The sequence below is a fragment of the Saccopteryx bilineata genome, chromosome 4 (genome assembly GCF_036850765.1).
Source record: "Saccopteryx bilineata isolate mSacBil1 chromosome 4, mSacBil1_pri_phased_curated, whole genome shotgun sequence".
Lineage (NCBI taxonomy): Eukaryota > Metazoa > Chordata > Mammalia > Chiroptera > Emballonuridae > Saccopteryx > Saccopteryx bilineata.
The window spans coordinates 123028166-123043751 of NC_089493.1; the positions used below are offsets into that span (position 1 = coordinate 123028166).

Genomic DNA, 15586 nt, shown 5'->3' on the forward strand with positions numbered 1-15586 from the left:
TATTTTGGCAGGAGTATGGCCAATTTACATTTTTTAGTTATGTAAGAAGTGATGTATGAAAACTTGGTTTAAATAGTTAATGTTTTATTTTAGTGATAATTCATCTTCTCTTCTAGATGGTGCTCTGAACAATTGTGCTTGGCTACCCTGACACTAAATCTAGCCCAGTTTTACCACCTTGCCTAGTCTTTGCTTCTTCCACTGCAAATTCAACCAGTTGTGATTGATACCCTTGGGCTGGCAGTACACAGCCAGCTAATCCCAGTGCTGGTTTCTCTACTGTTTAAGCTCAATGCAAAGAACACATTTTATGCCTGTTTGATATATAGAATGTAGAGGTGAGAGCAGATAGACCAATACTGTGGAACCTCACTGGCTAGAGGAGACTAAGGAATGCCAGTGAGTAGAAAGTAGTTTCAAAATAAAAGAAAAACCAGGACATGAAAATGGAAAAACATGAGACCAGAGAGACACAGAGAACATATACAAAAATAGAAGGGGAAAAAATGATTAGCAGTACATTGAATCATGCAGAAATTTTAACATACAGGGGGTCCTCGTGTTACAATGGTCTCAACATACGACATTTCAAGTTTTGATGCTTACTTCCATAAAAACTTTAAAATTGAGATGTGAGTGTTTCAGTTTACACCATTTGTGTTGTACTTACAGACTAAGTGGGTGAACTAGTTTAGTTGCACGTGGTGGAAGAATATGCAGCAATGCAGAGTATGAGTGAGGGAGTTGGCGTCCCCTAGTATTCTTACCTATGCTATTTTGGACTGTTAAAAACACAAGTGTTTGATTTATGTTGCTTTGTTTGCCAACTATTTGGCACTTATCAAGGCTCCTAAATGAAAGTCAGACTTTTCAGGTGGTAGTGCTTCAAAGAAGAGGAAAGCCATCATGATAGAAGTGAAATTAGACATCATAAAGAGATCAGAAAAAGGAGAATCAGTGATGAACAATGGCCACATGCTAGGCCTTAGCTGCTCTACTGTAGCAACAATTATCAAGGAGAAAGTCCATGTTCTAGAGTAGTGGTAGTCAACCTGGTCCCTACCACCCACTAGTGGGCATTCCAACTTTCATGGTGGGTGGTGGCAGAGCAACCAAAGTATAAATAAAAAGATAGATTTAACTATAGTAAGTTGTTTTATAAAGATTTATTCTGCCAAACTTAGCAAAAATTCGACATAAAGTACTTGGTAAGTAATTATTAATTATTATATGCTTTAACTTGCTGTAACTCTGCTTTATAAATTTTATAAAGTAAAGTTATTTCCCTACTTTATAAATCACCATTACTGTGGAACAGGTGAGTAGTTAGAAAATTTTACTACTAACAGAGATACAAAAGTGGGCAGTAGGTATAAAAAGGTTGACTACCCCTGGGCTAGAGCAAGTAAAGAGACCAGCCTCTATGAAATCAACTATGATTATTAAACAGTGATGTGGCACAATGATTGAGATGGAAAGATTGCTGGTTTTGTGGCTGGAAGACCAGCATCAACAGCCTATACCAGTTAGGATAGGTAAATGACTTAGGCTAGAGTGTGTTTCAACTTACACCAAAATTTGTGTTATATCACTGTTATAGGAATGGAACTGTGCCATAACCTGAGAACCCCCTATAGCATTATTTTATTTATTTGTTTGTTTTGTGTATAAATGTTTATATTGAGAATTAGCCAGCTGGACTCAGTTTAGATGATCCCAATTTTCCTGGCAACATTCAAAAAGCATCATAGTCAGAAGCCAGTCAAACATATACCTTATCCCCATCAGGCCTGATCAGGGTGCTGACCTTGGCCACATCAGTGTCATTGAGCTTTTTCACAGTCTGTTTGATCTGGTGATTGGCCTTGACATTTATAGTGAATACAAGTACATTGCTGTCTTCTATCCTCTTCATGGCTGACTTGGTAGTCAGAGGAAACTTGATGATGGTATAGTAGTTCAGTTTGTTTCTCCTAGGGGTGCTCTTCCAAGGATATTTAGGATGTCTTTTCGGCTGTGGGAAGGTGGGTGACATGCAGATCTGCTTTTTGTGTGTTGTGGCTGTGGATGCCTTTCAGCACTGCTTTCTTTACCTTCAAAGTCTCTGCTTTAACTTCATCTTTAATAGAGGCAGGAGTTTCCTTATTCACTTTTGACACCATCTTCATAAAAAAGTTGTGTTATTTTTAGATATAAATGACTTAGATAATAGAAAAATAGAATTAATTCTAAATAATTCAGTTGTTTAAAACTGATGCTAATCAAGTCACATTCTTCAACCATATATAATTTGTTTAATTACTTTTTAGAAATGTATTTATTTACAGTTATTTCAAAATTATAAAAAGGTTTTTAAACCAAATGGATATAGGTTCAAGTCACACAATAACTGACAAAAACACTCTAGCATTATAGGAGTGGATAAATGTTATACAAAGTGTTATACTCTGTAGGCTCTCTAGGCGGTTCTGTTCTGTCTCTGTTTGCTACCCACATTTCACACATAATTAAGGTATAATTTAATTTAGAAAAGAAAGTATTATATATTGTTTAATTTCAAAGAAACCTGAGTGAGTTTTAGTTGATAATAACAATAAATCCATTCTGTCTCAAGGCTTAGTCTTCAAGGCTTCTCAATTGGCTCACTTCTGCAATGATAGCACCTAACTGACAGAAAATCTGACTTCACTACAAAAGCACAAGAATAAGACTAATTCAGAGATGGAGATATTTTTTATATAGTAATTCAATTAATTAAAGAAGAATGCAAGAAATTTTATACAAAAAAGAGAAATGTTGGACAAAAAAAGAGATTGGTTTTAGCTTTAGTTCACGATGCAGAGTAGAACTTGTTAGTCATTTCAGGTATTTCATTTCTTCAAATAAAAAATTCTTTATTTCCATTTGCTTCCTCTTAGATAACATACAATGAAAGGGAAGAATTATGATAATCCATTTTAATGCTATACTGCAATGTACAGGGTTTTTTTTAGCTCAGCAACCAGAGTTTTCCAACTGGAAAATGTATACTTAGAAACACATATAGCTGTAAAGGAGGCAGGTGGCCAGTAACAAAAGGGCAAAAGCTGCTTGAAAATAATACTCACCTATACATTTCATCATCTCAGCTATAAGGAAGACCTTGATTTCTATCACCTCTTTTATTAAGCAATGCTCATCTCTTTCTAATAATTTCCACCATCCAAAGGCCATTTAATTTGGTACTAAAACATAAATATATTATTAAATCACATTATAAAGTTTCTTATAAGTGTCAAGTACCATTTACTCAAAACTTTAAGAAAATAAACATATTTCAATTGATGGTAAATGGCCTTCAGAATTTGTCTTCTTTTTTAATGTTTAAAATTGATTTTATTGGGGTGACACTGGTTAACATAATTATACATGTTTAGGTGCCCAATTCTACAACACATCTCTGAATACCATATTGTATGTTTACTCCCCCAAGTTAATTCTTCACCCATCACCATTTATCCCCCCATATCCTTCTTTACCTCTTCCCCCTTTCCCGGGCAATCACAACACTGTTGTCTGTGTCCATGAGTTTTTTCTTTCTCTATTTTTTTATTAATTGAATTTATTGGGATGACATTATTTCACAAAACCATACAGATTTCAAGTGCACAACTCAATATAACACTATCTGCACACTGTATCATGCACCCTCTGCCCCAAACGAAGCCTCTATCTGTTTTTATTTCCCTTTATCCACCTTTATCCATCTTCACCTTGCCCCAACTATCTTTCCCTTGAGCTACTGCCACCCTGTGGTCTGAGTCTATGTGTTACTGTATTTCCCTATGTATAAGATGCACCCTTTTTCAAAAAATTTGGGGTCAAAATCTGGGTTCATTTTATACAGTGGTTGTAGCTAATGGATGGGAGTTTTGACAGTGATGAGGAGTTGTATAAATTTTATGGTGAATAAAACTTGAGTTCAATAATGGTAGCATCTTATACATGGAGAAATATGGTATGTATGTATGTTTTCGGTCAATCCCTTCACTTTCTTTCATCCAGTTCTTTAAATCCCTGCCTCTCTGACAACTATCCATCTATTCCATGAGTCCATGCCTCTGTTTCTCTTTTTTTCAGTTTATTGTGTTTACTAGAGTCTACATTTAATAACTTCAGAAGGAATTCTTAGTCCTCCTCCCAGTACAGATGAAGAAACAATGAACCAAAGGATACAAGAAAAAAGATTCAGGCTATTAGCTCCAGTATATAGTGGCATGGTGTTAGTTTACTCTCTACATAAACATAAGTCACAGGTTTTTAGGAAGGCCCCAAGATCCTGAAATTATTATGGTCCTATAATTTCAGGCACCTTTGTCAGGTGCCTGATACTGCAAACTTTGGGTGAACTTTACAAGGATGATGCGGAGGAGAAACACAGTCATAAAATTGTCCAGTGTGAACCATGCATGTTCTGCTTGGATTGTGTATCTAACAGCTGAACAAACCTCTGCATTTAGTGGTGATAGAATGCAGTATTATGTTGTGCCTCTGAGCCAGATGATCCTCATTCATGATATATCTCATAAAGCTCCCAGTATGTAGGGCACCACTGTACTTCCTTTGCTGGGAAATCACTCAGCATTAATGGAATCTTAACCAATAGGTTCCACTATCAGGATGCAAAGACATTAGAAATGAGGTTAAAGAGAGAAAGAAAGTGTGTCTCAGGCTAGCAGGTGGGTTCACAGATTACCCAGGACCCCAGAATAAAAAGGCATTTGCATAGCTGGTTAAAGAAGCAATTGAGAACTTTTGACCCCAAACACATGGTAATTAGTTCTGACCAGGTCTGACAGAGAACACTGCTCTTTAGTGTACTGAACTGGTGGGAAAATGATATTAAAGAAAATAGTCTTCTCCAACTTTAGTGGAAAATAATTCTCTGTAATGATATATTTGTAAGATTTCATATGGAAATAAATAAAAAATTATCATTCTCAGTAGAAATGTTTTAAAAGGTCTACATAATTTAAATTTAAAGTGACAGTCCTTAATGAAGGCCAGGCTTATAGCCATACCACCCTGAATGCTCCTAATCTCATTTTAATGAAGGCCAGTAAAATAAAGAGCTACCAAAAGGAATGGTTGGTTACACAAGGACCAAAATCCACCAAATACAATTTAAAGAAAGAATTCCAAGAACCAAGTTCACATTGTCATTTGTCCCAGTCTTTGAATCTGAACAAACCTTTTGGCCCATCTCCAATTATAGATAAATGAAACATGAATATAGAGATGCAGATTGTTAAAAGTTTCAGGTGAAGGTTCTATCTTCTTAAAATGGTTTGGCATTTTTTAGGTGTTTATTAAATTATGTATTTATTTCCTATTTAGTTGGCTGTCTGTTTATTTTGTTGTCAGTTTCTCTTGCTGAGCAAAAACTTCTTAGTCTGATATAGTCCCATTCATTTATCTTTGCCTTCACTTCTCTTGCCTTTGGAGTCAAATTCATAAATGTTCTTTAAAACCCAGGTCCATGAGTTTAGTACCAATGTCTTCTTCTATATACTTTATTGTTTCAGGTCTTATATTTAGTTCTTTGATCCATTTTGAATTAATTTTAGTAAAAGGGGACAAGTTGTAGTTGAGTTTCATTCTTTTGCATGTGACTTTCCAGTTTTCCCAGCACCATTTGTTTAAGAGGCTTTCTTTTCTCCATTGTGTATTGTTGGCCCCTTTATCAAAAATTATTTGACCACATATATGTGGTTTTATTTCTGGACTTTCTATTCTGTTCCATTGGTCTGAGTGTCTATTTTTCTGCCAATACCATGCTGTTTTGATTCTCGTGGCCCTATAATATAGTTTGAAGTCAGGTATTGTAATGCCCCCAGCTTCATTCTTTTTCCTTAGGATTGCTTTGGCTATTCAAGGTTCTTTTATGGTTCCATATAAATGTGATGATTTTTTGTTTCATTTCTTTAAAAAATATCATTGGAATTTTGATGGGAATTGCATTAAACTTATGAATTGCTTGGGGTAATATGGCCATTTTGATTATATTTATTCTTCCTATCCAAGAACAAGGAATATTTTTCCATCTCATTGTATCTTTTTTGATTTCCCTTAACAATGCTTTGTAGTTTTCATTATATAGGTCCATTACATTCTTTGTTATGTTTATTCCTAGGTATTTTATTTTTTTGTTGCAATCATGAAGGAGATTATTTTTTGAGTTTGTTTTCTAATATTTCATTGCTGGCATATAGAAAGGCTATGGACTTTTGTATGATATTTTCAATCAACAGCTCAGATAAGGGCTTAATATCCAAAATTTACAAAGAACTCATTAAACTCAACAACAAACAAACAAATAACCCCCCAAAAATGGGAAGAGGACATGAACAGACACTTCTCCCAGGAAGAAACACAAATGGCCAACAGATATATGAAAAAATGCTCATCTTCATTAGTTATTAGAGAAATACAAATCAAAACTGCAATGAGATACCACCTCACACCTGTTATATTAGCTATCATCAACAAGACAGGTAATAGCAAATGTTGGAGAGGCTATGGAGAAAAAGGAACCCTCATTCACTGTTGGTGAGAATGTAAAGTAGTACAACCAGTATGGAAGAAAGTATGGTGGTTCCTCAAAAAACTGAAAATAGAACTACCTTATGAGCCAGCAATTCCTCTACTGGGTATATACCCCAAAACTCAAAAACATTGATACGTAAAAACACATGTAGCCTCATGTTCATTGCAGCATTGTTCACAGTGGCCAAGACATGGAAACAACCAAAAAAACTTTCAATAGAAGACTGGATAAAGAAGATGTGGCACATATACACTATGGAATACTACTCAACCATAAGAAATGATAACATTGGATTATTTACAACAAAATGGTGGGATCTTGATAACATTATATGGAGTAAAATAAGTAAATCAGAAAAAAAACAAGAACTGCATGATTCTATACATTGGTGGGACATAAAAACAAGACTAAGAGACATGGACAAGAGTGTAGTGGTTACCAGGGGAGGGGGGGAGGGAATGAGGAAGAGGGAAAGGGGAGGGGGAGGGGCACAAAGAAAACTAGATAAAAGGTGACAGAGGACAATCTGACTTTGGGTGATGGCTAAGCAACATAATTGAATGACAAGATAACCTGGACATGTGTTCTTTGAATATATGTACCCTGATTTATTGATGTCACCTCATTAAAATTAATAAAAATTTATTTATAAAAAAATTATGTATTTATTTATTATTTTATATTGTATAGATGTTATCTCACTTAACATTTCAAAGTGTTTTCTGAACCAACATATTCATTGTATTGTGTAGATGCTCTCATTTATTAAATTATCTAAATATAGAATCTAGCTAATAGCTTATAATAAAGATGGAATAAGGGGAGAACATTATAATCAAAAAAATTCAGAATTTACTTGAAGATTCCTATGAAAATACTATTATATAATACAAATTATTTCAGCACTTGTATCTTATGTGTCTTTTCTATGAAATGATTAAAAAAAGAAAAAAATAATTTTACATTGATTGTTAACCTAGCAACAAATTTATAAGTATTGAAGAAGCATAATTTATCTTTGTATAAGCATGAATTATAATTGCAGTTTATTCTAATAAGAACAGAGTTTTTAAAAACAACAGTAAAACATGACCAGGCAGTGGCGCAGTGGATAGAGCATTGGACTGGGATGCAGAGGACCCAGGTTCAGGAGCCCGAGGTCGCCAGCTTGAGCGTGGGCTCACCTGGTTTAACAGAAAGCTCACCAGCTTTGACCCAAGGTTGCTGACTTGAGCAAAGGGTTACTCGGTCTGCTGTAGCCCCCCAAGTCAAGGCACATATGAGAGAGCAATCAATGAACAATTAAGGTGTCGCAATGAAAAACTGATGATTGATGCTTCTCATCTCTCTCTGTTCCTGTCTGTTCCTATATATCCCTCTCTTTGACTCTCTCTCTGTAAAATAAAAAACAATAAAATAAAAATAATAAAAACAACAGTAAAATCACATTATTTTATATTTAATTATTAATGATGGAAGTAGACAAAGATAAATAGGAAATAATTTTATATCATTAAGTTTATCTAAATGAACGCAAAGCCTAATGAAGAGACCAAGATAGAGTTTATATTCCAATGTAAAGTTCTTAAGAGCCTGACGAGGCGGTGGTGCAGTAAATAGAATGTCAAACTGAGCTGTGGAAGATCCAGGTTTGAGACCCGGAGGTCACCAACTTGAGTGAGGGCTCATTTGTTTTGAGCAAAGCTCACCAGCTTGGACCCAAGGTCGCTGGCTGGAGCAAGGGGTTACTCAGTCTGCTGAAGGCCCATGGTCAAGGCACATATGAGAAAGCAGTGAATGAACAACTAAGGTGTCGCAACAAAAACCTGATGATTGATGCTTCTCATCTCTCTTCATTCCAGGCTGTATGTCCCTATCTATCCCTCTCTCTGACTCTCTCTCTCTGTCTCTGAAAAAATAAAAAATAAAGTTCTTAAGATTTTAAAACAAATGTTTTGTTTTATGAAACATGCTTTATCTTCTTCATTACTGTAGAGAAGTCTCTAAATTTTTGTGCATTTTACTATTAACAATGTGCATAGTATTATTCAACAAACTTACAATTTCTACAAAGAAACAGCTGTCAATTCACTAACTTATGAGCAGGAAGATAGAAAGTCTTTCCATATTTAATGTTTCCAAGGAAACATCTCTCTCAGTATACATTCGTACAACATGCAAGCTTTGAAGGAATTGTTTTATTTCTGTACGTGTGAAGAGAAAGCAGAATAGAGGTGTAAGTTAAAAACTCTACAATGAAACATGAGTTCCATGTCAATGAAAACTGTTGAAAGAATTGGCTAAGCATATTGATCTGATTGAGCAAAAGCAAGATGATGTTTGAAAAAAGAGGAAACTAGAAGAAATAAGTATGCCCCAAGGAACCTGGTTAGTACAATATTTCAAAAGGGAATGCCACTGTAAGCAATTATAGAATAACAATACAAAGAAGGGTAATACCAGAAAGCAAAATAGCACTGGCGGGATAGCTCAGTTAATTAGAGCTTTGTCCTGAAGCACAGAGGTTGTCAGTTTGATCCCCTGTCAAGGCACATAACAGTAACATCTATATTTCTGTCTCTCTCAAATCAACAAGTTTAAAAATTAAAACCCTTAAAAAAAGAAAGCAAAATAAAATAACAGCAGCAAATAAAGAACTGAAACTAAAGTTGAATAGAGGCAATGAAAAGAAAAGAAACAAATCTGAATTTTTTATAGTAAAACTATTATCAAGAAAACAGACCAATGTGATCAATTCCAAAAATCCATCTAGGAATACAATTGCTGGATTATATGAGGACTCTAAGTTTAATATTTTTAGGAAAATCCAAACCATTTTTCAAATGGGTATTAGCCATTTTATAATCCTAAAAGTAATATATAAGAATTCTAATTTTTCCTTGCCAACATTTTATTGTTTGTTTTTAAAATTTTTATTTTAGCAATACATTTTCATTTCATAAAATACATTTAATTGCAGTTTTCTTTTCTTTTTTTAATGACTAAAAATGTTAAACATTTTTTATATATTTGTGAGCTGTATAGTACTTTGCCTATTTTTAAATTTTAAAAAATGCCTATTTTTATTGCTGAATTATAAGAGTTCTTTATATATTCTGGATATTAGGCCTTAATAGATATATAATATCTAAATATTTTATTTAATTCTGTGTGCTGTATTTTTATTTATTTGGTGACATCATTTGAAATATATATATATATTTACACATTTAATTTTTCATAAATTCCAATTTGCCTATTTTTCTTTTATTGCTTGTATTTTTGGTAACGTATCTCAGAAATCACATTCTAACTGAAAGGCACAAAAATTTACTCACACTTTCATTTGTCATTGTAGTGAGTTTTGATATTGAAAAGTGTTAACCCTCCAACTTTGTTCTTTTTTAAGATTACTTAGCTATTCTGAGACATATTTCTGTATGAACTTTAATGTCAGCTTGTCAATTTGTGAAAAAATATAGAGACGTGTATCATAATTTTGAAAGGGATTCTGTTAAATAGGTAGGCCAATTTGGAGAGCATTATCATTTTAACAATACTAAATCTTCCAATCCAAGATCACAGGATATATTTTCACTTATTTAGGTTTTCATTCATTTCTTTCAATAATGTTTATAGTTTTTAATGTATGTCTTGCACTTCTTTGTTAAATTTATTTCTAATAAATTTACCATTTATGATGTTATATTTAATGGAATTATTTTAATTTTACTTAATTTTATGTTTGTAATGATCATCATCAGTGTAATTTTAAACAATCATTGTAAGGGCATTGCTTTGGGTGAATACATAGATATATTTATCTTTCTTCACTTGAAACTGTATTATAAAATATTGGTGTGAGGGAGAGGGAAAGGAGAGAGATTTTTTTTTCCCACTGATAAAGTAGATATTTACATACCTTGCAGTTTATTTTTTAATTTTTTTTAAAAAACACAGAACAAGATAGGAAAGAAGAGATATAGTAAAAAATGATGCTAACTAGAAAGATGCTCAATTCTAATATCACTAATTCTAAATGTTTTATAGAAGAAGGATTTAAGATGTTAAAGTTTTGCATGTCATAATCCACCCAGAAATGAAACACTTAGGCCAAGAGTTAGTCCATTGAGTGACATCAGTTGAACAGCTTTATTTTTTTTCATACCTGTTCCGTAAGTCTTTGTGATAACTGAAAATGACGAGAGGGAATAAAAGCAAATGTTAGCCAAAAAGGAAGCTGTGTGAAGTAAGTCAAATGTTCTTTTCTAAAAGAAACTGAAGTCATTAATTACAAGAAATGAGGGATAAATTGTGAATCAGAATTTGTGCTCTGAATCTAACAGCATTCTGAACATATTTATAAACAATGAAGAAAAAGAGGTTCAATAACAATAATCAAATATCTCTTGGTAGCCCTGGCCGGTTTGCTCAGTGGTAGAGCGTCGGCCTGGCATGCAGGGGTCCCGGGTTCGATTCCTGGCCAGGGCACACAGGAGAGGCACCCATCTGCTTCTCCACCCCTCCCCCTCTCCTTCCTCTCTGTCTCTCTCTTCCCCTCCTGCAGCTGAGGCTCCATTGGAGCTCCATTGGAGCTGGGGATGGCTCCTTGGCCTCTGCCCCAGGTGATAGAGTGGCTCTGGTCGTGACAGAACAATGCCCCAGAGGGGCAGAGCATCGCCCCCTGGTGGGCAGAGCGTCGCTCCTGGTGGGCGTGCTGGGTGGATCCTGGGCGGGCGCATGCAGGAGTCTGTCTGACTGTCTCTCCCCGTTTCCAGCTTCAGAAAAATACAAAAAAAAAAAAAAAATCTCTTGGTTTTACTGTATCTTTCTGCATCTTAGTCTTTTAGATTTTTTTCAAATTGTTCTACCTTAATAAGCCAAAGAAGTAAAGGATATGTGTGTATGTGATCTCAACTCATGAAAGACTGCAATGTATGTTTTACTATTAATTATATTTTTTTAAATCTTTTAGTAAAATTGATTCTCTATATAGATATAAAAATTTCATCCTGAAATTTCCTTAATACCTTGACACATTACTATGAACCTAAGGCAGTATGAGAACCCTATGTACTATATTGCACATCCAATCCCTGTGTATTAAATCCATGTTTGTAAATTTATCTCATTTGTTTTCACTTAAAGTTCTTTGTAGTTATTGAGTGCTGAACCACTTTTAAAAGTTCCTCTCTGGCTGAGCTTACTATACTCTTCACCTTTAACCATCATTTGCAGAACCAGTAAAAATATACACATGAATAATGGAGCCCATTATTACCAAATGCACACACAGGTGGCCTTCCAAAAGGAATCTGAAAACTTTTTATCTTTTATTCTAGTTTATCTTTCAACCTTTAATTTATCTTGTAATAAGTGTGTGAGTTTAGAGAATATATTTTTAAAGAACAAAACAAAAAGAATAATCCAGTGTTAATGACTTTCCAATTAAGATAGAGAGCAAGACATTAGCAGAAGTCTTGCTTTTTTAAATTCTTCTAGTTAACTCTTATTCAGCCTCTTAAAACTTCATTAATGTTAGTTTACCAAATAAAGACTCCCACATGTGCCCAACCAGGATCCACCTGGCATGGCCACTAGGGGGTTATCCTCTGCCCATCTGGGACGTTGTTCTATTGTAACAGTAGCCATTCTGGCACCTGAGGCAGAGGCCATGGAGCCAACCTCCATGCCTGGACCAACTTTGCTCCAATGGAGCCTTGGCTGCGGGAAAGGAAGAGAGAGATAGAAAGAAAGGAGAGGGGAAAGTGTGAAGAAGCAAATGGGCACTTCTTCTGTGTGTCCTGGCTGGGAATCAAACACAAGACTTTCACAATCCAGGCTGACACTCTACTGCTGAGCCAACCAGCCAGCGCTTGTATTACTTCTATCACAGTATTTACTGCATATGTATATGCAAAATAATTTATATTTTATATATATATATAATATCACCTTTATATGATACATAAAAATGAATCTCTGGTTGTAGGTTGCAAATCTGCTTCCTAGCAAGTGAGCTTCCTCAGTTCAAGGATATGTCTTTGACTTTTAAAATACTAGTGTCCTATCCTGCATTAATACATGTTTGATAAATAATATTTAAGAACTTGATATATTCAAAACATGCCCTTCATTCTATTCTTGCTATTTTTGATCTTCTATTAATTGTTTTAAATGGTTGTAGACCAGGATCCCAATTTTAAAATACTGATTTTAATCCTAGCTTGGGTTCTAATTTGTCCTTTACTGGTGGATTTGATGAGATTTCAATTCATCTTTAAGTTTAAGGATCTTCTTTTTAGACAAAACTCACTTCAAATTCAGAGTAATCTTTCTGAATTATGCAGTGATTCATTCAAATTTTAATTTAGAAAAGAAGGCCCCATCTCACATAGGGATGACTTACAGGGCTCAGGAATGATCCCTCTCAGAGTCTCTTTTCTGTGAGGTCAACATTGGCCAGTTTGATTTTTGCCTTTACAAATAGAGCTTAACACACCTAACTCATTGCCAGCTATCAGGAATAGCATATTAGTGTAAATATAATTTACTGTTCTTTTCTAACATCTAGCTGAGACTTACTGTCCTGAAAAGGTTTTACCAGAGCAGAAGGGATTAAAGGTGCCTTCAGAAGTCTGTGGCAATCACTTCCTGGAAAGGTAGATAGGGGCTGGTTCCTCAATAGTTGTCAGTACAAAGCCAGAGAGCAGCAGAGGCTGCAGAGCCCAAGAGGTGAAAATGGAAATACCTATTGCTTGTAGAAAATAAGGGATGATATAAAGGACAAATACAAAATTTCTTCACTCTAAGATGTGTAATACCTGTGCCATATATATATATATATATATTTTTTTTTTTTTAATGACAATGACAGAGATGGAAAAAGTGGCCAGCTTTATTTTATCCTTCCAGTTCTAATCTAATTTTGGGATTTTACAAGCAATTTTGCAATATTTTAGCAACATGTCTTCCCACTGAGTAGATGTGCAATCACTTAGGGAATTAATGAGATCACTTTTATTTGACTTGATGTGAGTTATGCAAAGTAAAAGACAATTTTGCATTATAGAAATAATTCTTCATCTAGCATATCCTCATTAGGGTACTTCAGACTCAGAGTTCACCTCTCACCCTACCAGAGCCTACCAAAAACTAGTATCCAGACAGTTTATCCTTTTAGCTGGAATTACTTTAACAAAGATCCACCACTGGCATACTAATGATGATGCCATTATATCATTTTAATCTAACTATAGAAATTCTGATGCACAGTTTATGACATGTAATCAAATCAATGCCACCAGAAGGATAAGAAACAATTTGTAACTTAGACCCTGAGGAAGGGGGTTTTCTGGGTTATGGGGGCTCTAAAGGAACTACTATTGGTACTAAACATACACAGAAGTGCTACCAATAACTAATACACAATCCTTTGCTTTTAGGTGACACTTAAAACAAAAACATTCACAATTTGATTACTTAGTCAGGTCTCACAACTAACTTGTAAGGTAATCTTAATGGTATTTGTCCTAATTGCACAGGGCAGAGATGAATGTTACTCAGCTGGTTATTAGGTATGATACTGCTGCTATTACCTTTCTTACATTTTAGACCATTGTTCTTTTACCATATCTAGCTTCACCAGAATCCCTCAACCTTTTTGTTTGGTAGTCTTGGAATATATACTCTAGATCAGTGATTTTCAACCTTTTTTGAGCCGTGGCACATTTTTACATTTACAAAATCCTGGGGCACACCACCTACCAAAATGTCACAAAATGACACTCTAACACAGTACATATTATACATATAGTTAATACTATAGTTTCTAAATGTATTTATACTCACTTAGTGTAAAACCTGGGCCTGTTTCAATGAACACAAAAGGGATATCCTGGCAGGAATGATAGAAAGACACACATGAAGCTCTTCCTCAACAGTTCTCAGTCTCTCTCTGTTTTTGGTTTTTATCGCAATCAAGCTTGAGAAGCTCAGCTCACATAAATATGTGGTTGAAAATGGGAGCAATGTCAAAATAGCTTTGTTGGCCAGAATGGGGAACTCCTTGGCAACAGATAACCAAAAACTGTCCAAAGGAAGATCAGCAAACTTTAGCTTTAAACCACGATTTTGTTTCAGTTCAATGAGTTCCTCTTGCTCCTTTAAAGTCATGTCCTTTCCAGCAACAGATACTGAGCTGTATGGGTCCCTAACCCAGTCAAGGCATTCTGTGAAGGCTGAAGAGAAATAAAATGACAACATCTTCTCAAGAGTTTTCAAATGTCTGCCAATCACCTCACACATTGCAGCAGTGTTGCCATCATGCTGTTTCTCGGTGAGCAGGAACATCTCAAGGTTGCCACACTGCACATGTTATTGCCAGAGCTGCACCTTTAAATGAAATCCGTTCATTTTATCAGTGCTTGTAAGCAGGTTTTCTTTTTGGCCTTGCATCCGTGTGTTCAGTTCATTCAGATAATGAAATATATCAGCCAGGTATGCCAGCTTTGCACACCACTCATCACTTGCAAGCAGCTTTGAGTAATTGGACCTCTTGCTTGTCAGAAATACTTTAAGTTCCTCTCGCAACTCATACACACAGGCCAGCACTTTGCCACGCGACAGCCACCAGACCTCCATGTGGAGCAATAAGATTTTATGTTCCGCTCCCATTTCTTTACACAAAGACTCAAATAAGCAACATCTCAAAGGTTGCATCTTCACAAAGTTCACCATGCTCACAACATCATCCAACACAGGAGCTAGATCTGCTGGTAAGGTCTTTGCAATGAGGGCCTCACAGTGCAAAAAACAGTGCATAACAATAACATCTGGGTTTCTTTCTTTGACCCTACTTACCAAGCCTTTGATGCGCCCAACCATGGCTGCGGCTGCATCAGTGCAGACACCTGTGCAGTTTTCCCATGTAAGCCCGCTTTTATCAAGATATTCCGATGTGACCCAAAATATTTCCTCTCCTGTTGATTTTTCTGGCAG

The 15586-nt window shown here is 35.2% G+C and overlaps 1 pseudogene; it reads right to left on the reverse strand.

Annotated features, from left to right (window-relative positions):
- Positions 1–1706: 1706 nt before the first annotated feature.
- Positions 1707–2168, reverse strand: LOC136335839 (large ribosomal subunit protein uL23 pseudogene; annotated as a pseudogene).
- Positions 2169–15586: the final 13418 nt, after the last annotated feature.